The sequence below is a fragment of the Lepisosteus oculatus genome, unplaced genomic scaffold, assembly GCF_040954835.1.
Source record: "Lepisosteus oculatus isolate fLepOcu1 unplaced genomic scaffold, fLepOcu1.hap2 HAP2_SCAFFOLD_60, whole genome shotgun sequence".
Taxonomy (NCBI): domain Eukaryota; kingdom Metazoa; phylum Chordata; class Actinopteri; order Semionotiformes; family Lepisosteidae; genus Lepisosteus; species Lepisosteus oculatus.
Window position 1 is genome coordinate 1,332,487 of NW_027168149.1, and position 27,038 is coordinate 1,359,524.

Sequence of the window (27,038 nt, forward strand, 5' to 3'; positions counted from 1 at the left end):
TTCAGGTAGGAAATATAGAGTCATGATGTTTATGGCTGACATCATTTTGGGTGAATTTTAAGCTAAGAAACAAAAACATTTACAATGAAGATACCATTGCTTAATTTTTAATGCCTTTAAAAAATAAATACCTCCTGAGAATAATTTGCCACTCCCAGATCCTTGGTAAGGTACTGTTTGAATCCAATCAGGAGAGGAGCATCCAGGGAGTGCTTTCTATAGAGTCCAGCTTGGGCCACTCTCTTCCGGCCTGCTGATACTTTTTAACTATTCAGGGCCTGTAAGGATATAAAACACCGGTTTAAACATTTTATACCTATAAGACAAATAGAATTTTAGTAAAAAATAGATACATCTGAAAAATAAAAAGTCTTACTGCTGATAGAGTTCTTCAGAGCTCACATCTTCCCCTTCCTTATCCGCTTCTGTTTCAGTTTCTAGAGCAGCCTCTGGCATCTCTTCCTCCTGGACAGCGGCCTCTTGCTCAGGGCCGCTGGAATGCAGGTAGATTCTTTTCAACATGCTTTTACATAATATGTTGTAACAATGATTTCAAAAAGAAACTACAGAAGCCTTACAGATTAAAAATATCTCACCTTGTGCTCATTTCCCTCTATTCCCCGTGTTGCAGTGGTGGGATGACGTAAATTACTGCTTCGACACCTAACGGCATTATAATCAAGTGCAAGAGCTGAGGGCTTTAGTTTTGTTTCGTTTTCCGTGGCGTTCGTAAGCGCGCAAATCAAAGGCAATTCCTGCGTCTAACACGAATGCTTTTGAAAGTGCAATGTGGTGCAGCTTGTAAAATCCTTGTCCACATTTGTGGTTTGTTGATGTTTGTTCTGTCTGCCAAAGTTGCATTTTGACTTCTGGACGGGGAGACTTTATCATTTGAACGTGAAGCCAGCCTTAAACCCTCTGAGGCGTGTCTGTCTGCCGGCACGTATTTTCTGAAAGGTTTTTTTTTTAACGGAGAGCGACTTTGAAAACGTTTCCGCAGCCACCTCGCACTCCGTGTTAGATTATAGGAGGAATGCGGCAGCGGCGAGCTCGCTGTAGTCGTGGCCGAGTGGTTAAGGCGATGGACTCGAAATCCATTGGGGACTCCCCGCGCAGGTTCGAATCCTGCCGACTACGGCGTCTGCCGCACGTCGCTTTGTGCCTGCGCTGAAAAGGCGTAGTGCCGCTTCTCCTTTCCTCGTGCTATAAAAACGCTAAATCGCTTGTCCCCCCTGCCATGGAAATCAATTCTTCAGGTAACCACACACTTTGTGTTCGCACCTCTGGTGCTCTACTTATGCCTTTGAAAACCTAATGAATAAAGCTGAAAGAACCGACACAATATGCAGGTGCTCGTAAAGCACGCAGTAAAGAACTGTTAACAGCAAGGGTTTCAGTGGGTTAACTGAGGAGAAGGCGTGATCGCTAATTGTTGACTTTGTATTTGGTGTTAGAAACACTCTTACTGTGCATGACGTGCAACAAGTGTAGCCACAGAAATTGCATCACGCTTTCATGTATGCTATCGCAGACACCAACGTTGCCTAGATAGAAAACCGAAATAGCCGTGGGTTTGCTTGCTGGTCTGAAGGATCTCTCTTCGAATATCTATCATTTGTCAATGGAAGTAAAAGGCGCTGCAATCTCATACGTTCAGAATCAAACTCGCAGCTGTTGTTCGACTTTATTTCTTGACTAATTACAACTGAGTGTTGCATGAGCAGTTACGTAAACTTGTCTGGTATATTTGAACACAGATGCCGTTCTTCAATTAAAACTAACAGTACATTGTCAGGGACATTCAGTTCTATAAAAACAAGAGACAGACAAGAGAATATTTCTACCTTTCATGTGGACTACGTGTTGACTTACTGATCGGAATAATTGAAAAGTTCGGGTCATAGCCGATGCAGTGCGTGCTAATTAGAACAACAGCAACGCTGAGCTCTCAGCACCGTACTGAGCCCAGGTGTTTTTCTAAAGCTGTCAGGTGCAGTTCATTTACAGTACGCCCCGTGTCTCAACGGTAGGACGGAGTCAAATACTGCCTCGACACGCAACAGCATTATAATAAACCGCAGGACTTGAGGGCTGTTCTCTTTGAATGTTCCAAGGCATTCGTAAGAGCGTAGGTCAAGGGCCATTCGTGCATCTCCTGTAACTCGAGTAAAAATGCTATTCAAAGTGCAGTGACTGAAATCGTCGTCCACATGTCTCCGTTGTTGATTTCTTTCTGTCTAAGAAAGTTCTATTTTCATGTCCGAACGGGGAAACTTTATCATTCCAACTTGAAGCCACCCTTAAGTACTCTGAGGTGTGTGTCTGCTTACACGTATGGCGTAAAAGGTTTCTTAAACGGAGAGCGAACTTGAAAAAAGTTGCCGCCGCCGCCGCCGCCTCGCACTCCCTGTTCGATTGTAGCAAGAAGCCAACAGCTGGCGTATTTACTGTAATCGTGGCCGAGAGGTTAAGGCAACAAACTTGAAATCTGTTTGGGTCTCTCTGCGCAGGTTCAAATCCTGCCGACTACGGTGTCCTTTGCATTTGCTCTCGTGCGTGCATGAAAAAGGACCAGCGCTGTTTTGTTTTCGCTGGGACCTTTAACACTCTAAATCGCCTAGACCCACTGCCTTGGAAATCGATTCTTCAGCACCCACGAGTGACGCTTTGCAGCTGGACGCAGATAACGATGCTTTTCTGCAACGAGCTTTCCAGCTGAATTTTCTCGGCAGCTCCATACTGAACCTGTTCTCCATTGCAACATAGCGGAGGCTCGTCACGTCTATAGCAAGGCTGTGTAGGACCGCATACGCCACAGTGACTTGTACACAGACCACATGAAAGGCAAGCAAAATACAATTTTAAAATTCCAAAGACTCACAAGGTCAGAGGAACAGCGATGATCTGAACTGATCTGTTACAGAAGTCTAGGTTGACCTTTTAGAGCTGTAATTGCATTTTTGTTTATAGAAGATCAAATCTACTCGCATGTACCAGCACCTTACAGTTTATTGATGTTAATTCTGTTTAAGTAATAAGATTGCTAACGATGTTGGACTTTAGCCGGTGTTTTTTAGAACAAATTGCTTACACTTCTGTAAGGAATACGCAGTACGTGCCTTTGTCAGTCATTGCTCACCATACCTGTAACTTTCTTATCTAACTCACTTCCTCAAATGGTGAAGGTCCACAAACATAAATGAAAAAAAATCCCTTGTTGTAGATGAGGTGCACAAAAAAGCAGCCCCTGATAGTGTATAACACATTTATACTATTGCAGAGACACATGTAACATATATATATACTGTTTATATATATGAAACAGAAATAGAAACAGAAACAGGAATCGCTTACACACCTGGAGAATCTCTGTAGGAATATCTAGCATTTATCAATGGAAATAAAAGCTGCTTTAATACAGTGCATGTTCAAACTCAAACCCTCAGCTGCTGTTCTTGTTTGTTTTGGGACAAATTGCAACTGAGCATCGCATGAGCCGTTACGTACCCTTATCTGTTAGGGAATTTCAAGGGAGGAGTTAGGTCAGAATGGGTAGGCTGCAAAACAACAAGTAAAGATTTATTCCAAGATGAAACGTTGTGGCGGTTTTCTTATCTTTTCAGCATGGACTAAACTTTTACGTGTTCCTTATATGCTATATATGTATATATTAGCACCAATGTCGTTCTTAAAAACTAACATGAAATTGTCAGGGACATTCAGCTATATACAAAGACGAGACAGACAAACTAATAATTCTATATTAACGTGGCCTACATATTGACGCAATGATCGAACTAACTGACATGTTCTGATTCAGATTCCCTGCAGTTTATGCCAATTAGAACAATAGCAATGCTGAGTCCTCCCCACCCTACCGAGCACAAATTCAGCTGCTCTCCAGTTCTGTTCTGCATGTTTTTTCATTGCAATTGAGCTCGGAGCTGGAGATGATCTCCATACAGTTCTGTGTTAACTAGCCCGCACTTGCGTGCTAATTTACGGGTTGTGGCAAATGCTTTTCTATAGTTCATATACATGACAGCAACCTGTTACCGAGGAACCTGAGAGGTTTAAAAGCCACACGAGCCAAGCAGGATTCGAACCTACAATCTTCTGATCCGAAGTCAGATGCATTATCCATTACGCCACTGGCCCATAGAACATGTGCTTGCACTCCACCACAGAGAGCTCTACACTGCTACTAGTAGTACACTTCCCCATCTAAATTTTCACAGCAAGAAACTTGTGTTTCCTACTATTTTTATCAGGTTTAAAATATCATCTCCTTAAAAAAGAAAAAGTGTTGATGTGTCGTGCTGAAATTCCGATTGATTTTGAATTCAAAGAAAAAAGGTTTTCTTCCAAAACACCATGAAATTGTCACATCTTGCAGACAATAGGTGTATTCCATGTTGAAAAGAGAAGAAAGAAAACCATGGAGCCTTTTACAGGTGTGAGGCTTCTTCAGGTGTGAGAAGACCTCACAGCCGAAACACTGTGTTTCCGTTCTTCTCTTTTCAGCATGCAATAAACCTATTACTTGTTCCTTTGCAGCCGAGGCATGCTGACGTAGCTACCCAGCTGAACATCTTGCAGACTCTACAGTACTTCTCTCCTGTAGAAGTAAAGCAGGGCTTGCTGGGTGAGCTTTTGCTCCGGTAAATTAGGTCACGTGTCATGTTAAATCACTTCTTCTAAACACAACATTTGCTGGTGCTAGCTTTCCCCATGAAAAGAGACATTTCCCTTACAGTACATGACATATCGTTTTTATTCTATCAATAAGTATAGAAATTAAAAGAAAAAATGGTGTCGCCAAAGAATGGGAGGTGTCAAGGGCATTGAGCTCCTTGGACATGAAAAGTGCCCGATAAATGCCATTTCTCATCATTTCTCTTGGCGTCAGTTCTGCTATTAAATGGGACGGAGGCAACGGGCTCAGAGAGCAGGTTAAGTGCACACCGAACACAGATGTGTCCAAGTGTCTGTAAAAGGGCGGTGCTCTGCTGGCGCTGTTCCCTAGTGGCTTAAAGTGCCTGCCTAGTAAGCAGGCGATCCTGGGTCTGAATACCAGCGGTGCCTCTCTCCGTGTCTTGTTGTGCCGAATGTCTCATTTCAGACAAACATGTACAGCTTGGTTCAGTTTAATGCAAGAATTCATTTCCTTTCTGGAATAACTTGTTTTTGAAGAAATCCATACAGCTTGTGAAAGATGAAATCCATTTCTTGGTTGTCAGTGGAAAAAGATTGCCGGCTGCAAGAAGTGCAAGTGATTGTTTTCTTTGACCATAAACCTGCAAATGTAGGGAGCTCAAGCGGCCGTCAGTCTCTGTGGTGCAATCGGTTAGCGCATTCGGCTATTAACCGGAAGGTTGGTGGTTCAAGCCCACCCAGGGACGCATGTCTCAGTTTTTCCAATGTAAACATCATCACCGCTAAAGAAAATGGCGCAGAAGGCTCCACAGTCGAAACGTTGTGCTTCTTTTCTTCTCTTTTCAGCATGGAGCAAACCTTTGCTTGATCCTTTGCAGCCTACGCATGCTGACACAGCTACCTTTCTCTTAACGCGCCTCAATCATTATTCACCAAAACCATCAGCAGAATGTGTCGCCTTTGTGGTGATGTCACTCCTCTGCTTCACAAATGTCCTTAGTGACGGACCATTTCTTTCTGCCATTTTTCCGGAGCGGTTATTGATTGCTCCATCATTTCCCTCATACTTTCCATCCCTAGATTGAAAAAAAAAAACAGAAACAGGCTGACAGGACGACAATCAAATTGCAAAAACTCATCAAAGCACTCGATAGAGTATTTGAATCCACAAGTAGCTACGAGCAACTTTGTCCTGGCTTGCATGAAAGTCGGAAAATGTCAAAAAGAAAAAGATGGTGGCTTTTTCATATTCGTTCTTTTATTTTTAGTTTGTTGCTTCTTCTGTCCATTGTCCTCCTGCCTGGCTCTTGACCTGTGACTGTTTGAACGCACACAGTAGACTTTCATGCAGGGGATTTGTCCTGAGCCTCTGTGAAAGACCCACCCACCCCCATAAATAACTGCTCTAGAAACACATGAATGCAAAACTAAACCACAGCTTAAAGAGGAGCTTGTCATGACCGCCAGGCAGTTAAGACCAACTCTTAAGCAATCTAATCAGCACCAGCAGCGGGTGATTATTAACAAACGCCGCCGCACGAGTTAACCCACCTGCACACACTCCACCGTGCGGTACGCAGTGCTATTTTTACCATCTTTACCTGCTTCCCGCTGGTATTGAGTCTACTCCTTGAGAGCTCTACCTGGCGTTTTTTCCATTACTTCTTTTATTCTGGATATTGGACTCCCCTTCTGCCTTTTCGACTTTGGACCTCACCTCTCACCTTGGACTGTTTGCCACCAGTGTACTCCCTGGATTACAACTTACCTTACGCCTCTTGACCACGGAACAAAGCAAAGCAGAGCAAAACAAAAAGAACAAACGAAAACCCTCACGTCCCGCACTTGCATATAATGCCGTTACGTGCCCAAGCAGTATTGTACGTCATCCTGGCACTGCACCCCGGGGCGTACGGTATATGGGAACGAGCACACGCCACGAATCGTCTCAAATCACTCCCTACAGCTGTAAGGCGCCTTGAAGCATGCACCCCCAACATTCTTCTTTGCGCATCTGTGAAAGGTAAACTCTTGAGCAAACTCTGAACCAGCTCAAAGGAAACTAATCCGATTAGACGTTACTTTGACTCATCCTTTAAGGGACCCTTGTTAATTGGAGAAATCAATGATTTTGAATGAATTCTGTATGCGTTAAAAGACAGCTATACACTGAAAACATGCAGGACACTTCTCATGATGTTTCCCGAGCCGAAACACAGTGCGTTTTTAAAAGCCATCTGACAAAGCCCGCCCACTGAAAACTGCAGCAGATCGTGTAAAGACGTTCAACTTTGTAACTACTGCACGCACAGGAAGCAGAATAAATTCCTCTTTTCCGGTTTTATTTATGCGAACCATAAATAAACCAAATAAACCAAGTTGCAAGAGGCCCGCACCCACAGCACAAATTGCGCAGCCTAGGCCACCTCCTCGCCCCGCACGCCACCGCCTCCTGCTGGGCCCACTCTTTCGCACACTCACACGCCACACTAACACTCAAAAGTGTGGGCAAAACGAGAAAACGAGCGCGCCGTTTCCTACACATCTGCAGTCGCCATTGCGCATTCGCAGCATGTCCCGGGATGCAATTCGGCCTCATTTGCATAACTCCAGACCGGCAGATCGCCACGCAAGCTCGCGACGTGCGCCTGCCACACACCGAACAAACCTTTTCAGCAATTTCCAAAAAACGGGCCTGCTCGCCTGCCCACAAGGCTCCGTCTCTTACCTGCTCTCCAGAGCCTGCTGCCTTCTGTGCTTTTCTCTCGGCACCGCTGCAGCGCACACAACTCCTGCAGCGGGAGGTGGGAGAAAGTTCCCGCGCTCCGCCGCAGGGAAGGCTCGCTCCGTGCGCACACGTCCTTTCGATGCCAGTCCAACAGTTGCTCTGCATTAGCTGCGTCGGGGCTCCGGCGTGTCGCACCTCACCTCACCTCACCTCACCTCACACTGCCCCCTCCTTGAATGTCTGGCGCTGGGCATGCCCCGCTCTCCTCCGCCTTATCTTATCGCGTGTGAGCACCGACAATGGCCACAATGCCGGGGAATGGCACCTGTAAATTAATTATCTTCTCTTGCAGCCTGAGATCATGTCCTTCTTTTGGCTCCCTCCAGTTCTGATAAAAAATCTCACTCTTAGATGTGTTAATTTTTGCAGAGGAAGCCAAAGAGAACCGATCACAGCACTGCAGAGCTCTGCTAATTGAGGCATTGTCAGAGAGGAGTAGGGTGACGTCATCCATGTATAGAGATGTCTTTACCTCTCCTCCCCCACTTCCAGGCACTGGTATCCCATTAATGGCCTGATCCTGGCGCAAGGCACAGGCTAAGGGCTCCATAGCCAAAACGAATAACAAGGGGGATAATGGGCAGCCCTGCCTCACCCCTGAACAGACTTCAAAGGGGCGTGATCTATTGCCATTAACCGTTACTCTGCTGTTGCTACCTGTGTACAGCAGGTTAATCCACTTTCTCATGATGGGGCCAAACTTCATGTGCTCAAGTACCGATGTAAAGTACTGCCGGTTTAGGAGGTCAAAGGCCTTTTCTAGGTCTACACCTAAAATGCACAGAGGGAGGGAGCGATCCTCAGAGTACAGACAGACATCCCTCAACAAGGCCAGGTTGTCGCTCATCAGGCGTCCTGCTATCCCACAAGTCTGTTCTTTCCCTACCAGTGAGGCCACTACATTTTGTAGGCGCAGGAAAAGGGCTTTGGACAGGATCTTAGTGTCCACGCCTAACAGGCTGAGGGGTCTCCAGTTCTTTATGTCATTCTTTGCTCCTTTCTTAAACAAGAGAGAGATAGTGCCTTCTCTTAAGGAGTCAGGCAGCAATTCTGTCTTATAGCTTTCCTCGAATAGGAGCTGTAGCGGATCCTGAAGCAGATCCCAAAAGGTGCAATAAAATTCTTTAGGGAGCCCGTCAGCACCCGGAGTTTTCCCCTTCTGTAAGCTCTCCATAGCCTGTCTCAGCTCTTCTACTGTCAAATCCCTCTCAAGTACTTCCCTATCTTCTTCACTCAAAACGTTTTCTAGCTTTGAGGTAAAAAAATGAATTTCTTCATCCTTTAACTCTGTAGAGCTGCACAGTCTTGAGTAGAAGGCCTCGGTGCAGGAGAGGATAGCACTCGGCTCTGTTCTCTCTCGTCCCTCCTCATCAACTACACTTTCCATGACAGACTTGGAGCCTACCACTTTCCTGAAAAAGAAGCGAGTACACTTCTTATTTTCTTCCAAGAACTGCACTCTGCTTCTTAACAGCACTCCTCGACTACTTTCAACGGCTATGCTCCGGATATCCTTTTTTAAAAGGGTGATATCCTCGAGCACATCGAAGCCACTGTGCAGCATCGTGTAGAGACGCTGCAGCTGCCTCTGTTTCCTGGCTAGCACTCCTCTCCGTCTGGCAGCAGCCTTCCTTCCCTCAGCCATGAAAAAGGCCTTTGTCCTCATCTTCACCTCCTCCCACCACTCTCCTACTGACCCGTACAGACACTGCAAGGACAGCCACTGTGATAGTTTCTCCTTGTAGCGGGATACTACCCCCTCGTTCTCTAGCAGCTTTGTGTTGAGTTTCCAGAGGCCTGGGCCAAAGACAGTCCCGCCCTGGAGTTCCACTCTACACCCTAAAGCCTGATGATCTGAGAAGAAGACAGGCTGAAGAGTGACCCCAACAGCTTTCACTCTCTCTGAGACAAAGCAATAGTCAATTCTGGAGCTGCTATTCCTCCCTGACCATGTATATCCTGCTGTTGTGGGATATATACATCTATATGTGTCTGAGAGTTTAAAGTCTTGAACTAAGTTTTGCAGGGCCAGTGAGCTGGAATCCAATTTTATCGGAGAGCTAGACTGCCTGTCTGTGTGCTCTAAGATACAATTAAAATCCCCTCCCACTATCACGTCTGTGTTACTTAACAATAGGGGAGAGAGTGCCTTGAGTAGCTCCACCCTTCCTCCCACGTCAGTAGGACAATACACATTGATTAGCCGCAGGTTAACGGTGCCCCATTCCACATTCACACACAGCAACCTGCCATCTATGACCCTCTGAATACTTTTCAATTTGAAAGCCCATCCTTTGAAAAGAATGGCCACGCCAGAGGCTCTGTTGTTATTGTCCCCTGACCAAACAGAAGGCCCTTTATCCCACCTATCTTCAAAGCTTTTATACCTCTCTTGATAGGCTAAAGCACACTCCTGCAACATCAACACATCTCCCTCTCTCTGCTGGAGGTAATCAAAGACACACTGGCATTTAACTCTGTCATTGATACCTCTGGTGTTAAGAGAAATTTTGTTTAGAGCCATATTACATAAGAAAGTGGAACCAGTCTTTACAAAACACATTTCTCTTCGGTCTCACCAGTTACCTTCTTCTTTTTCTTTTTCTTCTTACCAATTTCCTGCCAGCCATCCTCTGAATGAGCCTTCATCAGGGTGGCAGCAGTAAAAGCATTCACGGAGTCCATTTCAAGGAAGGGGGTAGAAGGAGGGGTGGAGGGGTTCCAGCTGTCCCCATCGCCATGCTCTCCTTCCTCCTCGCTCGGGGAGAAAACAGAGTCATTTTTCCTTTTCCTCAAGTCCAGCTCCTGGGAGCACTGAGGGGAAAGGGGTGGAGCCGATGCACCAGTCTCCTCTTCCCCCTCACCAACCAGCTGTTGCAGATCCTCCGTGATGGACTGGATGGAGGAGAGGAGGGCATCTGTAGCACTTGCAGAGTCTGAGAAAAGCAGCTCCGCTGAATCCTGGGTATCGTCGCTGGACCCGCTCCACCTGGGGGCCCCACACTGGCCCTCGTTCTGAGGAGCAGGAGTGGGGGAGGGGTCCTCGCTGTTCTCGGGGGTTTTCAAACCCTCGTGCTTGTCTGGTGCAGTCTGCGGTTGTGGGGGCGTAGTGGATTTCTCTTCCACCGGCCCCGGAGCCACAGCAGGACTGATCCTGGCTGGAGGCTGAGACTCTTTGTCCAACAAGGGTTCTTTGTTTGACTTGTTGTTTGCTTTGGTTTTTCGGGCCGGTTTGGCTGAAACAAGCACTGCCTCATCCTTTCTCATTTTGAGTTTATTGGCGTAGGTGTGAGGGCAGTTCTTAAAAACGTGTCCTTCCGAGCCACATAAATTGCACTTTGGCAGCATTGAACAGTCAAAGGCTAAATGTCCCTGTTTGCCACAGGTCTTGCAGCATTTCACAGTGCAGGACGATGCCAGGTGTCCCACAGCACCACAGCGCCGACACACCTTTGGTTGTCCCACATAAAAAACATAGCCATTGCAGGCGCCCAGCTGGATTGTAGAGGGCAGGTGCCTTAAGCCTCCATTGACATTGTCCGGTAGCAAGCGAACCTCGAATTTCCTTGCTCCTGTTTTTATACCGTCAACATCTCTAACCTCAGTTCCATGGTGGACGGTGCAGTACTGCTTAAGCCAGGTGTGAATGTCCTCCGTCTTTGCCAGTTCCGAGAACATAACAACATGCACCGTTTTCCTCTCTCTCTGTGTCAGAGGCTGCAAGTTGATCTTCTCAAGGGCAGGAACTTTCCCTCTTTTTGCCTCAAACACATCCACACATTGTTCAAACGGAGAATAGGTAGCAAAAACAACCTCAAATGCTTTCTGACCTGGGAGAGCGAAGATGAAATCCAAGTGCCGAGGTTCAAAGCCAAGTTCCTTCTGTAACACTTTTCTGCTGAACTGCATACGATCCATGAAGAGGTCATCCAAAAGCTCAAAACGTACAGCATTCTTGCGGGATCCAAAGGTTGCCATCTCAAACTGCAAAACAAACACTGCTTCCACAAAACAAGAAAACAATCCAACTACTCCAACTACAGGCTGATCAAGGTATCTCCCCTGCCAGGTAAGCCGAGAGCCGCAGGCGATGAGCCCGGAGCTGAACGGGCCCCACTGGCTCGTTTGTAAGGCCAGGTGCATTGCCAACCACGACCGGCAGGGCAGAGGCCTTGAAGGCAGCCTGGGCTCCTGCAGCTGTCCAGCCACGCACTCTGGTTTCTCTTCATCTCGTACAAATCTTTTGCCTTTTACTAAAGATTTCCATGGAGAGGAGCATGAATGAGTTCCATACAATTTTTGTGCTTCCCTGCCTTCGGGTGGGGCACAGCTGGGCTGGTCAAAGAGAGAAAACAAAACCACTCACAATCGCTCTTATTACGGCGACTGTGGCCGTCTGCTCTGCGAGTCCTCGGTCTCCGCCTGTCTGATTGGCGCTCTTTTCTTTGGGGGGCGGGAAGTGTCCGGCCGCAAATATGAAGCGTTACAGCAACGACATGCCATGAGACGATTGATAACGATTTCCATAAGATCCCCGCGGTTGCCTGGCAACCGTCAGCTTTGCGCAGTGGCAGTATCGTAGCCTGTGAGGTTTAGCTGAGGCGCGATTATTGCTAGTTGAAAACTTTTCCCAATACCCCGCTTCCGCCGGTTTGCAATACAATCGGCGAAAGCAATTTTTGACAGTCTCGTCAGAGACTGAGCAAGGTGTTTAAAGACAGATTTGGTCATGGTGACATCATGGTAGAAAGAAACGAGCTTGTTACGTCTCAACAGAAACGCTCTTTAGCTCTTTCAGCGTTATGCAGAGAACAGCGTCTGTCGAGATCACTTTTGAGTCAGCGCGAAACGCCGTGTGCTGTCAGTTTGATTTCATATTGCTCGTAGCGGCGCCCGGCTTTTGTCTGTCAAATGTTAGGTTGCGCTTCTTCATGCTGCATTGTCGGCATGAGTGGAGCTTTTTAAACGTCTGTATTTACTGCGCCCCATAAGAAATCGTTTGTCCCCATTCAAAAGAGATTGTGCGATGTCCTGCAGCGTTCGCAAAGCAAACATTTGACAGTTTGAAAAGAGGAATTTATTCTGCTTCCTGTGCGTGCAGTAGTTACAAAGTTGAACGTCTTTACACGATCTGCTGCAGTTTTCAGTGGGCGGGCTTTGTCAGATGGCTTGGAAAAACGCACTGTGTTTCGGCTCGGGAAACATCATGAGCAGTGTCCTGCATGTTTTCTGTGTATAGCTGTCTTTTAACGCATACAGAATTCATTCGAAATCATTGATTTCTCCAATTAACAAGGGGCCCTTTTTGAACCTGCCAGAAGCATTCTTTCAATGTAACAGATTTACTCCGGGGAAAGGCAGCATGATATTGAGAGTAGCTCAAGCTTTCAGCACCCGTATCGGACTGCGTGTATGCAGACACTGCTCAGAATCCCCTGTAAGATTCTCCTTCAATTCCGTTTTGCAGTGCTTTAGCTCTTTCAAAAGGCTTCGCTTTGCTAGTCACAATCCAAGGCTCATGACAGCATTTGAAACCAATCGCCACTGCGTTGGCTGGGAATCGAACGCGGGTCAACTGCTTGGAAGGTAGCTATGCTCACCACTATACCACCAACGCACGCCCACAGGCGCCCTGCAGGACACCACCAGAGAATGCTCACAATTTCGGAAGCTGTCTCCGGGACGTGCTGATTCCACACATCCTGAATAAATCATGATATTGTTAGTTGCTGTAGCTAGACGTTCAAATGAGTTTCATGGCCAGATGGACTGTTTCCTCCAGCGGTATAGTATTGCAGTGAGACAGCACGATGCCTGCAAGACTATGTCATGCTAAACGCCACAGATTGTGTTTGTGTTGGACAGTTGGACCCTACAGTTGGACCCTCGTCGACAACCTGAATAGCTTATTCAGAAGCAGTGCTGGACCGGGAACGAACCAGCTTCTTCCCAGGCACAAGAGTGACTTGTGAGGACTCGCGGTCACACTCTGTGCATAGAGACTTTCTATCAGCCAGCCGGACTGCTGGTAGATCCCCTCGGAGCAACGACTGCCCTGCGCGCCGCAGTCAGATTCCTCCGCCCGTCCTACTCCGAGCTGCACCTTGACTGGTTGGCCGGTAGCCAGAGGACGCCGGGACAACACCCATTGGACAACCGCTGGAACAGAGGCTGCAACTGGTTTGGTGTTCATGCCGGGAAATTCCAAATCCATACACAGTGGATAAGTAAACCCCATGTTCTACATTGCGTCTCGAGAATTTAATTGTACCTCAACACAAGTTGTTATCAATTTAATTCATGAGTAATGTATTTACTTCCGAGTTTAGAGTAACAGTGGGTAATAACACTGATTAGCGATTTGGTAACCGAACGATTTATATTGACATATATTCTCTGTTGTGTATCTCTTTGTGTTTGCATCTCTTCGGGATTATATACCTTGTATATTGATAACCCTCACAGTAAGGTCTGCCACTCGTATCCAGGCAGACTAGTATATGTTTGGTGCACAATTTATATTAATAAATGTATCTAGTGTATTGAACCTCTGTGTGTGCGTTGTTAGTTGTTCTGACGATTGATTTTCTAAAAGCCCCAACAAACAACCTTGTGATTACTGCTACAATTAATAATTGTCTCAGTAAACCCATCAAACCATTACATTTAATGGCGTCCCTGGGTGGGCGAGTTTAGAATGAAATGAGAATCCGCGGCTTCTATACGCGAATACCGGGTGTGCTGATAACTGCGTAAAGAAATCCCCCTGTTTTCTAGCGTTTAGTGTAACGTGTGCTGATTGGAAATCCATCTGCTCGGGTGTCTAGATTCCATACTGTATTTTGGAAAAAGAAAAAAAAAAGTAATACTCTTAAAGTTTCTCTGACGTAATGACAATGGCTGCTAAAATGTCTGAAGTGGAGTCGCTTATAAGTACTATTTCTAGCGACGACAATCCTGGTTACTGGAGTGGTATCGAAAAGTTGAACTTTGATGATATTGAGAAGCTGCAAGTAGATTTAGTAGCTAAGGTAGCGAACCAGCTTAACACAGGAGTGTCTGTGAACGCAGTTCTGGTCCTATCGAGTTTCACCTTAAATCTAGCTAAACAGCTGGAACTGTCTTTGTCCGAGCTGACAAAGTTTCAAAAGCTTCAGGGAACGCTAGAAAGATATAAGGCGGAGCGAGTCGAGTTGTTGGATATAATCAGAGAAAAGAGAGTGAAAAATGAGGAAAGTGAAGACTGACTCAGGGAAGTTTTAGGTAAATTAGATGACTTGTCTGCTAGAGAAACTGCGGCTGAGGTAGCTAGGAGAGACCTGGAAGCGAGCTCGAAAGAAAAAGAAAAAGAAATTGTGAGTTTAAATGAGCTCAGCCAGGAAAGGCAAAAGGAGTCAGATGCTGCCGTACTGGAAGCAAAATAGACTAGATCCCACTTGCATGCCAGCCCACCTAGCAGCCCGGAGCGCTCACCCAGCGCGCCGGGAGGAGGTTTCTCCCGGCCAGGGTCTGTGGTCGGATCGGCATGGGGGAGATCGCTGAGTCCTGCGCGAAACGCAAGGGCGAGTCAATTCAGGCATAGACCCCCTGCTCCTGATCACGGCCGTCTCCCTGCCCGCGGAGAAACCGTAAAAATTAACCTCCACTCCCTGAGGCAGTTAGCCAAAGATGTAGAAAGGTTTGACCCGTCAGTGTCAGGGAATAATGTGGAGACCTACATCGATGAGCTGAGATATACTTTGCAGTTTATGCCCGAAGCGTCCGAACAGGAAAAGGCTATGTAAGTAAGGAAAACTACCAGCCGAGCGGTCCACGAGTGGATGTCTAGACAAGGACCGGAGGTCTGTAATAGCTTTGAGGAGCTGTGTCAGGCAATGATCGGAGAATTTTCGGCTTTTATCGATCCCATAGCTGCCGTGGCTGCTGTGCACCATATTAAGCACGAAAAAGCTGAAGCCCCTCGCGACTATTATCAGAGGCTTAGGCGCACTTATTTTGCAGGGCGGAATGAAGAGGGTTGCGAAGAGAACGTGAATTTCAAAGGTTTATTCATTGCTAATCTGCATCCCTCAGTCAGGAAAATGATTGTGATGCACACTGATGCAAAAGCGATGAAAATGGCTGACATTAGAAGGTTGGCTCAAAAAGCCTGGGGAGCTGAAGTCTCTGCTTCCTCAGAGCGAAAACCTGCTAAAACGGCCGTGTTCGCCACTAAAGCCAGCAGGGTTGACGACTCGCCTCAGCTCGAGGCAGCTGAGGTTCCTGAGCTCGCTAAGCCCCGGCGCAAAATAGGCAGGCAGGACCGCACTAAGCGTCAGAGCCGCCGTGAGCGCTACGGGGAAGGCAAGGGCTCAGGCAGAGTCTATCATAAGACTGGACGAAGGGAGTCGACTGCAGCCCGCCTGGCCAGGCTTGAACAAGCCCTGCCTGAGAGATCAGGACAGGGTAAACCTTCCGCACCGAATGCCAGAAGTGTGAATGAGCTTAGGGGGACCACGCCCCTTCTCACTGGAGGAGGCGGGGATCCGTCCCAAGCCCCTTCCTCAGTCTATCTGATTGGGTGGGAGGGTTCCTGCCTGGAAGAAGGCTGTGACTCTGAGTTGGGCGCTGACCCCGCCCCTGAAGTCAAAGAAAAGGCAGGCTTCCAACAATTCTTAGGGAATCTCAGCCAGAAAGGCAAAGCAAGGCGTATTTATATCAAGGTTTCTCTTGAAAACGTCTTAGATAGAGAAGCACTGATTGACACTGGGGCTGAAATTAGTTTGATGTCAGCCGATCTACTCAGCGAGCTCAAACGAGTAGCGAAAGGAAAAGGCATCAGACTTAAGGTAGAACCGTGTAAAATAGATATTTCCAGCTATACCCAGGATCATGCCAGGATCACACACCGAGTGTGGGTGGCACTTAGGTTCGGGCCAATGAACGTGGTGCATCCTGTTTACATCTCTAGGTTAAAAACAGAGCCACTACTCATTGGCCAAGACCTGCTTGACAGGCTGGAGCCTCTGGTGGACTGCCAGCGTGGAAAATTGTGGGCTCAGGTCAAAAACCCTAAGCCTGTTGCACAGCAAAAAGGGGGATTCAGTGGTTATGCTGTGATCACACAGTGCCCACTGAACACTATAGCTGAGTTGGAGGTTCCTCCTGGTTCCTCTGGACGAGAATAAATGTCTCTTCTTGCTTTCCAAAACTACAGGGAAGTCCTGCCCAGGCCAGCACTCCCACGGTCTCCCAACTACAGGAGCAGTGCTCCGAGCAGCTGCTTGACCCGCCAGGTAAAGCACACCCCCTTTTCATCCCTGAAGAAGAGTGGATCTCCCTGTCCGGTAATGAATGGGAGTCCTTTCTGTGCACCCTGGTACCTCAGGGGGTACAGGACTACCACCCCATGGTGGTGGGAGGGGGTCCAGGTGGCAGAAGTGCAGGTTGATGATGTAATTCTTAGCCTCAGCTCTGAGAAGTCCATAATCAGTGAAGGTCTGTTCGAGGACCTGTCGCGAAGCTGTCAGGTGACCCTGGTGACGCAGTCACAGGTTCTGTGGTGGGCACCCCCACCTCATAGGTCCATTTGGAGCAAAGGAAGCTGTGTAGCTTCCATCTCCATCGGAAAAAGGAAGTTTGCTCACTACTTCCAGGTAGCACCTCAGCTGACCCATTCGGTCTGCATTGGTGCAGACCTATTGGTTCGACTGGGCGCCCAGCTGGACACAGTAAACAGTGTGCTGTGGAAACGGGTGGACCCAGATGCCCACTCTCTAAGCGGTGACCCCGAGAACATTCGGTCAGGTCAGACGATTCCTCAGGCCTGCCAGGTAGTAAACGAATCGGACCTGATCGTTCCTGCGTCAACAGCAGGGTTTCCGGTACGCCTTGTCCTAAAGAAGGGACAGAGAATGGACGCTGAGATGGTTTTCTTCCAACCATCAGCTCAGTTTATCAGACTGAACCTAGCAGTCTGTTGTACCCCCAGACTGGAACGGAATGGCCGAGCCACCTGCCTGTTGGTGCAGAACATAGCAAAACAAGATGTCAAAATCCCTGCTCGCACTGACATGGGACTGGAATTGACAATAGTTTCTATGATTTCGAACTGGCCATCCCAGTACTGGGGCAGCTCCCTGGTCCCTTGGCTTCATAAAAGCGCCCCTGTAATAAAGAAATTAAATCCAAAATCAAGAGGGCAGTTGCCTACTGAAATACAAGAAGTCATCAATTTTAACCTAGCAACACATTAAAGGCTGCATCTATACAAGTGCGATTCCAGAAATGCTCACCAGATTACGTTTTAAGAAGGAACTGCGCCTCAGGTTCCGCCGAGATCTTAACTCGGATGGCAGGATTCAGAGTCCGGAGTGTGGACTGATGGCGAAGGAGGGTCCACATACTGTGGATCCCTCAGTGATCTTCCGCGTATTCAAACCGCCAGCGTGTGACTCCCCTGTCCCTGTGACCTCATTGCTCTGCTCTTTCCTCTGTGCAGCCGAGCCCGACTCACGGTAAAGTGAAAAAAAAGATGCCCTCAACGTGAGATTTACTCTGGAGCGAGGATAGATGTTACCTTTTTATCATTTAACAGGATGTATGTGATGTGGCGACTACGTTCAATTTTGTATCCTCTTTAAAAGATTAAGGACTGGGGTGAGCGTGATTTACCACCCTTTCAGCTAAGAACCCGACTTGCGCACCGTTTAAGCTGCATAGACTCGGTCGTTTAACTCTTCTCCGTTAGCAGGGTTAAGGTTAAAGAAAAAAAAATAGCTGACTCCTTTTTTTTGCCAGCCGCTAGCGCTGATTAGCAAGGCTTGTATTTCATGTTTTGCAAGTTGCATCCATTTTAAGAAAAACAAGTCGCGTTAAAGACAGGAAATGAATACTTGCATTTAATTAAGTCTAGCCATAGGCGGGGATCTCCTGTTTACTAGACAGGCGCTTTAACCAACTAAGCCACGGCGCCCCGGGAGTGTTGTCCTTTTGCAGCCACTTGGACACACCACTCAGACACATCTGCATTCGGTGTGTGCTCCGCCTGCTCGCTGAGCAAGTTGCCACCTTTACATACAATAGCAACATCGACACCAAGAGAAAGGATGACAAATGGCTTTTATCTGGAACTTTTCATGTCCAAGGAGCTCAATGTGCTTTCTGTGTACAACAGGGCCACTGAACTCCACACTGGCCACTGAACCACAGCAGTGGCTTGCTGGCTTGACATCTCCCAAGGAAAATGTTGAAATCACATGTGGAACAGGAAAATGACCCTCGAGTACGTGGGGAAAAAAAGAAAAAGATCATCTGGAGCGCGCCAACCCATGTCCGGACAGCCCAGTTTCGTCGACAAGGTGGCTGAGTGGTTAAGGTGATGGACTGCTAATCCATTGTGCTCTGCAGGCATGGGTTCGAATCCCATTCTCATCGCTCTCCATGTCTGACATGTGTGCCTGTTCGACATCGGCCCTCCTGTTGTTTGCTCCGGTGCTAGAGCCGTACATTTTCTAGCAGTGGCTGAACATGGTATAGTAGGCCAACGTCGGTATCGAGCAGTGACAGTAACAGTACTTACTGCGCCCCATAAGAAATCGTTTGTCCCTGTTCAAAAGAGATTGTGCGATGTCCTGCGGCGTTCGTAAAGCAAACCTTTGACAGTTTGAAAAGAGGAATTTATTCTGCTTCCTGTGCGTGCAGTAGTTACAAAGTTGAACGTCTTTACACGATCTGCTGCAGTTTTCAGTGGGCGGGCTTTGTCAGATGGCTTGAAAAAACGCACTGTGTTTCGGCTCGGGAAACATCATAAGCAGTGTCCTGCATGTTTTCTGTGTAAAGCTGTCTTTTAACGCATACAGAATTCATTCGAAATCATTGATTTCTCCAATTAACAAGGGTCCCTTTTTGAACCTGCGAGAAGCATTCTTTCAATGTAACAGATTTACTCCGGGGAAAGCCAGCATGACATTAAGAGTAGCTCAAGCTTTCAGCACCCGTATCGGACTGCGTGTATGCAGACACCGCTCAGAATCCCCTGTAAGATTCTCCCTCAATTCCGTTTTTCAGTGCTTTAGCTCTTTCAAAAGGCTTCGCTTTGCTAGTCACAGTCCAAGGCTCATGACAGCATTTGAAAACATTCGCCACTGCGTTGGCCGGGAATCGAACCCGGGTCAACTGCTTGGAAGGCAGCTATGCTCACCACTATACCACCAACGCACACCCACAGGAAGCCTGCAGGACACCACCAGAGAATGCTTTTTTAATTTTTTTTTTATTAAACATAGAATTTACAAATACAAATACAACAAGAGGATCAGAGTCATGTACAAGAGAAAAAAAACGCAGCAGAAAAAAGCATTTAACTACCAGAGGTAATTAAGTAATTATGTGATCAAATTGTATATTTTACACGTATCATATTTTCCTTGCTTTAATATTTCTCAATTATTTATAAACTTTAGTTTCAACATGCATGCGTTTCCTGTAAAAAATAAAACTCAGCACACAGTTTTTCTTTTAACAACATTTCGAGTACCTCTGGCATTCATGAAAAAGACATACACAAAAGCAAATAACTAACTCTAAGACTGTCTAAACTATTGAGTTTTTCAAAGAACCAGAACTATAACAGTCCTTAACACTTAACTACACCATTCCAAACTAACACTAAAGAAACACTAGTATATACTGGTATAACAAATATAACCAAACATAATCATTAACTGAGCAGTCACTGGGAGCAAATCTCCTTCCCGTCCACAAAGGCCCTCGCTCCCACAAAGTAGGCTCTCCTCCCCTCTCTTCTGGCAGCTTCAACCTGGGGCCACAGCTGGTTCCTGGTGCTCCTGTCCGCGGCAGACAGGTCCTCTGCAAACCTCAGTTTGTTCCCATTCAAATACTCATTCCCCCTCGCCGCTCGCCACAGCATGTCCCTCGCCGTCCTCTTGGTGAACTGTATTATAATCGATCTGGGGCGCACTTGCCCAGACATGTTCGCTCTCCCGAGCCTGTGAACAAAGTCAATGGCCGATATTACGTCCTCCTGGTCCGGCAGGGTCCTTTTACAGATACCCTTCACTGTTGCAACAAGGTCCTTATCACGTTCCTCTTTAACTCCAAATAATTTTAAATTCCATCATCGACGGTATCTATCTACATCGTTCACTTTCAATTCAAGTTCTTTAATATGCTTTTCTTGTTTGGTATTTACTTGTTTAAGAACTTTTACTTCACTCTTTAAGTCTTCAACCTCTTTAAACACACAGTCCATGGACTTTTTAAGACTTTCGATTTCGACTGTATTAGATCAAATCATTTCCTTCAGCTCACCCATGCTCTGTGCCATCATGTTGAAGATGTTGGTCTGGAGCTCCTCCAGCGTCAGGTCGCCCCTTCCTCTCTTGGCTGCCGGGGTTTTCACAGGTGTGCTGGGCAGGGACTCCGGCTCTTCCTCTGGCAGCTGAGTCTCACTTGGGCTGCGAACGCTCGCGTACGAGCGCATCTCCAGCACTCTTTCCACGTCCCCTCCAGCTGCTTCACTTTTCCCTTTAGTTGCCATCAATTTTCTTGTAGTGCTATACATATACGATTGAGGTTTCTTAGACTTCTCCTTCGAAGACCCAGCACTCTCTTTTGTTTTCCCAGTGTTACTCATATCGAAATTCTTAAACCTAAAAAAAATCGTTTTTTTTTCTTTCAATTATAACTGAAGTTTAAACAAGTAGTGTTAAGTCCTTATTTTTCTGTAGTCAAAAAAAGCAAAAATTAACATTCAGGTCATGAAAAACTCAAAAAAAATCCTCAACCACTAAACTTTACCTCCCACCTGAGCGCCATCTTGAACGCCCCTACCACCAGAGAATGCTCACGATTTCGGAAGCTGTCTCCGGGACGTGCTGATTCCACACATCCTGAATAAATCATGATATTGTTAGTTGCTGTAGCTAGACGTTCAAATGAGTTTCATGGCCAGATGGACTGTTTCCTCCAGCGGTATAGTATTGCAGTGAGACAGCACGATGCCTGCAAGACTATGTCACGCTAAACGCCACAGATTGTGTTTGTCCGTTCATGTCAGTCATCCTGCAGCCACGGGAAGTGGGACACAAACATGCCGCAATGCTTTCAAGACGTTAGGATTTGTTTGTGCAACATCCGAGAAGAGTACTTGTGGCTTGAATGTGAACTGTACGTGCCCGCCCCCTTTCCTCTGTAGTGCATGAGTTCTTCCCGGCATGCCCTTCGTCATTGTTCTGTCATCTTGTATTTAAAGGGTTGTATTTCTGCTGCTGAAAAGAATCAACGGGTTTCTTTGTTCCCAACGGAGCCCTTGTCTGTCATGAAATTCTTCAAAACCTCAAGCTAGAAGAAGACGACAAATATGAAGCGTTACAGCAACGACATGCCATGAGACGATTGATAACGATTTCCATAGGATCCCCGCGGTTGCCTGGCAACCGTCAGCTTTGCGCAGTGGCAGTATCGTAGCCTGTGAGGTTTAGCCGAGGCGGGATTATTGCTAGTTGAAAACTTTTCCCAATACCCCGCTTCCGCCGGTTTGCAATACAATCGGCGAAAGCAATTTTTGACAGTCTCGTTAGAGACTGAGCAAGGTGTTTAAAGACAGATTTGGTCATGGTGACATCATGGTAGAAAGAAGCGAGCTTGTTCCCAGTGGGCATTGATTCGTCGAATATACGTATATTTACGGTGAAATTACGGCTATACGTATATATACGTCGCCTCGAAGTATAATCAACGTCGAATTGCAACCGTAAAATTGACGACATTAACAAACGCATATATAACGTCGAAAACACATCTAACACAGTGCCTGAGGCTTTTTACTGTATGTATCGTGTGTGCCGCAACTAGGAGTATACGGCACTCTGCACAGTGTACGAAGTAAATTATTTTCGCAGCAATTAATTTACACGTGTATAATAAATATAGTAAATATAATAAATTAATTACTGCGAAAATAATTTACTTCGTACACTGTGCAGAGTGCCGTATACTCCTAGTTGCGGCACACACGATACATACAGTAAAAAGCCTCAGGCACTGTGTTAGATGTTTTTTCGACGTTATATATGCGTTTATTCATGTCGTCGATTTTACGGTTGCAATTCGACGTTGATTATACGTCGAGGCGACGTATATATACGTATAGCCGTAATTTCGCCGTAAATATACGTATATTCGACGAATCAATGCCCACAGCTTGGCATACAAGGGTTTTGCTGAGGGGGTCTTGCCACCTGCCTGAAAAAAAACAGTAAAATGTTTGAGTGCCTATAGAGTTTCTATTTTTATTTTCTTGACAAAAGTCCCCCATCAGTGCGCGGTGCCCGAGGAAAAATCTGTAGGGGGGCGTCTGAAATTCTGAGGGGGGAGTGATATTTCGGTTGAAACGGAGCTGTACGGTGCAGCTACCCAAATGAAATCTCGCAGCTATGCCATTGATTAGTGCTTCATGATAGAAGATAACGACTAGCAATCTGGTATTTGCGATGAAGTTCAGTTTCACATTTTTCGTCACTCTCAAGGTTTGTATTGCCTGGAGCGAAAAGTACCATAAGCGTTCATTTTTGCAGCTACATGGACGTTCTGAATCGTTAAGAAAAAAATGTTGTAAAACCAACAGAAAGCACAGACTGCTATAACTAGTCCTAGTTATATAACGATTTTAAGTATAATGATAAACTACTGCAAGGAATCGGTCCACCTGAGCAAACAGGATCGTAATGTTGACACTCAATAATATGTGCAGTTCCTGGACGGATAGCCCTCCTGCCCATCAAACAGACTGAGTGACTGTTCGTGTCATTTAGTGTTGTCTGACCATTGACAAAGTACAACTATTTTTTTAGGGTGCAAATTAAGTTAGGTAAATCTTTTTGCCCAAAACTGAAGGGGCGACATTCCCCCCTCCCCCTGTGATGCCAGGCCTGTCCCCATCCTATTCCATAATGTCATTATATATAATACCATACAACAGTGACCGATCCTTAATATTTGCATGCGTTAAAATTGCACATCAGCTCATAGCAGCGATGTATTATCAATGTTAAATTTCAACCATAATATCGACAACATTAATAAACGCATACGTTGAGAAAATATCGAACCCATCATATTTTCCGGTTATATACCACAATGCATTGCTAGTATTCGTTGGTCACCATTTTGGACACGTTTTTCAAACGTAGAAGTATATCCGAAAATATCTCAGCAATCCTCTTTTGACGAGTAAGTATGAACAATAATAATACTATCTGAATACATACAGATCTTTCTTAATATTATTTTGATTAAAATAGTATGTGAATAAGCAAAAAAAATGGCACATAAAATAGTGTGAATGGGGAAGATGACACAAAATCGTTTTGCCGTTTCTCTTATTCTTATTCTATGTTGTACTTTCAAACTTTGGGTACTCTTTAATTAGGACAGACTTTATTGCTCAACTGCTATGATGCAAGCCAAATTTTATACATTTATTTCAGCTTTGAGCTTAGTAAACCGTTCATTTTTTAGATTATACTAAAGAAGATATTAATCATTATTTATTTGGGAAGTAATATTATATAATTTTCTCCTAGCTGCGGTGCTGAAGTCCCACCCTACATCAACAGAAAAAGAAATAAAGGAGCATGCAATGTGTTACTTGAAGAATGCATATGCAAGGCAGGGGGCCAAGAGATCTGGACTCTGAAAATAATAGGTTTTTGGTTCTAACTGTTAGGACAATTAGACAGGGTTTGCAAATAGTGGACAAAAATCGTCTTAACTTCCATTGTAATATTTTATATTTTATGTAATATTTTTTTCTTGGAAATATAGAAGTTGTACATTTTAAAATGTATATTTGAATCAAAATGTGGTTTTGAGTTAGTGTGTTAATGTAATTAGTTTTCTGTTTGTCATTACTATACTGTATATTGCCATGTTACCAGAATTTGTAGCTGAAGTTTAAGACTAGTTGTGTTTTTATGATTATTGCCCATATGTTGATTGTTGATTGATTGTATACAATGTATAATTTGAAATACATATGTTTCAGGTGTGAATGTGTATTTTCAGAATACATTTCTAAACCTAATCATTGGCTTGTTTTACTTGTTTCTACACCTATAAAATCTATCTTTGATGTATAATAGACCTCTACCCATATACGTATAATAGACCTCTAATGTTATCCGTATAATAGACCTCTAACCATATACGTATAATAGACCTCTAAAGTTATCCGGAACTCCAACCATATATGTATAATAGTCCTCTAAATTTATCCGTATAATAGAACTCCAACCATTTATGTATAATGAACGTCTAAATATAGACGTATAATTGACGTTTAACTTTAGACGTATATTAGAATTTCATTCTAGACGAATTGTAGACCACATTTAGACGTCTAAGATATGCGTTTAATAGACGTATATTATACGTCTTTTGCCCAATGGGTTACGTCTCAACAGAAACGCTCTTTAGCTCTTTCAGCGTTATGCAGAGAACATCGTCTGTCGAGATCACTTTTGAGTCAGCGCGAAACGCCGTGTGCTGTCAGTTTGATTTCATATTGCTCGTAGCGGCGCCCGGCTTTTGTCTGTCAAACGTTAGGTTGCGCTTCTTCATGCTGCATCGTCGGCATGAGTGGAGCTTTATAAACGTCTGTACTTACTGCGCCCCATAAGAAATCGTTTGTCCCCGTTCAAAAGAGATTGTGCGATGTCCTGCAGCAAACCTTTGACAGTTTGAAAAGAGGAATTTATTCTGCTTCCTGTGCGTGCAGTAGTTACAAAGTTGAACGCCTTTACACGATCTGCTGCAGTTTTCAGTGGGCGGGCTTTGTCAAATGGCTTGGAAAAACGCACTGTGTTTCGGCTCGGGAAACATCATGAGCAGTGTCCTGCATGTTTTCTGTGTATAGCTGTCTTTTAACGCATACAGAATTCATTCGAAATCATTGATTTCTCCAATTAACAAGGGTCCCTTAAAGGATGAGTCAAAGTAACGTCTAATCGGATTAGTTTCCTTAGAGCTGGTTCAGAGTTTGCTCAAGAGTTTACCTTTCACAGATGCGCAAAGAAGAATGTTGGGGGTGCACGCTTCAAGGCGCCTTACAGCTATAGGGAGTGATTCGAGACGATTCGTGGCGTACCGGGGTAAAGTTAGCTCGAAGTTCGAAAACGATTTTGGCACGCCTGTAGCGCTTTCACGAAATCTCTTAGAGTTGCGAGAATGCTTGTTTTGTGTATAAAATACATTGTGGATGCTTTCTCAGCCTTTACTTTTTCGATTTTATGACATTTTTTTGACCATGCACGAATATTATTTTGTCCATATCTTCGCAATGGAAGCACAGAACGCCGTCAAACCAAATGCATTTTAAAGACCACGACTTGTGGATATTTCCACAGCCTTTACATCAAACTATCAGTGAGCTAATTATCTTTTTTTAAACCTCCGGTTTTTCATCGATGCGTAATTACGCACGAACTGGAACCCGGGGGACCGCTGTGTGCACACGTTCACAACGCGAGAAATACTGTTCAATACGGCTTCATGCGAAAAACCCGTATATGACCATAGGAAGCAGAACAGCGCAGTCTCCCATTACCCAGACTGTAAGCACGGGAATAAAGCTTTGTTTGATTTCTGAAACCCTTCCTTTACGCCCTGTTTTAATTCAGGTAAGGGTCAACTATATTCACAATACTACTGACAGCAGGAAGATTAAAATATTCTTTTCTCAGCAGCTTATTAAAAACAGCTCCCATGATGTTCAAACCGATTTTTTACACAGAACACTGACACAGCTTTGCATTCTGAATCTCTTTTTCTCAGGCTTTTATTTAATATGGCACAATGCACTGGGATAGGGGTATTCTGTTCACAAACCAATAGCATTTAAACCACATCACCCACAATGCAGCAAGTGTTTTGCACACTAAGCAGGTCCTCTGACTTTTCCCAGCTTTGTTTTGGGTTGTGGAACCTTTCTTTATATTTTTTAGGATTTTCTGAAGATAACACTACAGGTAATACACTGGGATAGGTGGGTCATCTTCATGGCTCAATAGCATTTCAAATACAGCACCCACACTGTTGAAACCAAGTGTTTTACACACCAGACAGGCCCCCTAACTTTATATAACCTTGCTGTGGCTGTGGCCCCTTTCTTTAATTTTTTATGATTTTTTGAAGATAACACTACAGGTAATACACTGGGATAGGTGGGTCGTCTTCATGGCTCAATAGCATTTCAAATACAGCACCCACACTGCTGAAACCAAGTGTTTTACACACCAGACAGGCCCCCGAACCTCATACAACCTTACTGTGGCTGTGGCCCCTGTCTTTATTTTGTAATGAGTTTCTGAAGATAACACTACAGGTAATACACTTGGACAGGTGGGTCGTCTTCATGGCTCAATAGCATTTCAAATACAGCACCCACTCTGCTGAAACCAAGTGTTTTACACACCAGACAGGCCCCCAAACCTCATACAACCTTACTGTAGCTGTGGCCCCTTTCTTTAATTTTTTATGATTTTCTGAAGATTACACTACAGGTAATACACTGGGACGGGTGGGTCGTCTTCAT

The 27,038-nt window shown here is 45.3% G+C and overlaps 7 non-coding genes across 7 annotated transcripts; 5 read left to right on the forward strand and 2 right to left on the reverse strand.

Annotated features, from left to right (window-relative positions):
- The first annotated feature begins 1,055 nt into the window (after nucleotides 1-1,055).
- trnas-cga (transfer RNA serine (anticodon CGA)) lies at nucleotides 1,056-1,137 on the forward strand. The gene has a single exon. It is a non-coding gene; the product is annotated as a tRNA-Ser (tRNA).
- A 2,948-nt stretch (nucleotides 1,138-4,085) lies between these two features.
- trnar-ucg (transfer RNA arginine (anticodon UCG)) lies at nucleotides 4,086-4,158 on the reverse strand. Its single transcript has one exon. It is a non-coding gene; the product is annotated as a tRNA-Arg (tRNA).
- A 1,170-nt stretch (nucleotides 4,159-5,328) lies between these two features.
- On the forward strand, nucleotides 5,329-5,402 carry trnan-auu (transfer RNA asparagine (anticodon AUU)). Its single transcript has one exon. It is a non-coding gene; the product is annotated as a tRNA-Asn (tRNA).
- A 6,251-nt stretch (nucleotides 5,403-11,653) lies between these two features.
- On the forward strand, nucleotides 11,654-11,770 carry LOC138231491 (U5 spliceosomal RNA). Its single transcript, XR_011186742.1, has one exon. It is a non-coding gene; the product is annotated as a U5 spliceosomal RNA (small nuclear RNA).
- Nucleotides 11,771-12,000: 230 nt separating this feature from the next.
- Nucleotides 12,001-12,142, forward strand: LOC138231424 (U4 spliceosomal RNA). Its single transcript, XR_011186677.1, has one exon. It is a non-coding gene; the product is annotated as a U4 spliceosomal RNA (small nuclear RNA).
- Nucleotides 12,143-19,570: 7,428 nt separating this feature from the next.
- On the reverse strand, nucleotides 19,571-19,642 carry trnag-ucc (transfer RNA glycine (anticodon UCC)). The gene has a single exon. It is a non-coding gene; the product is annotated as a tRNA-Gly (tRNA).
- A 2,245-nt stretch (nucleotides 19,643-21,887) lies between these two features.
- Nucleotides 21,888-22,029, forward strand: LOC138231433 (U4 spliceosomal RNA). Its single transcript, XR_011186685.1, has one exon. It is a non-coding gene; the product is annotated as a U4 spliceosomal RNA (small nuclear RNA).
- Nucleotides 22,030-27,038: the final 5,009 nt, after the last annotated feature.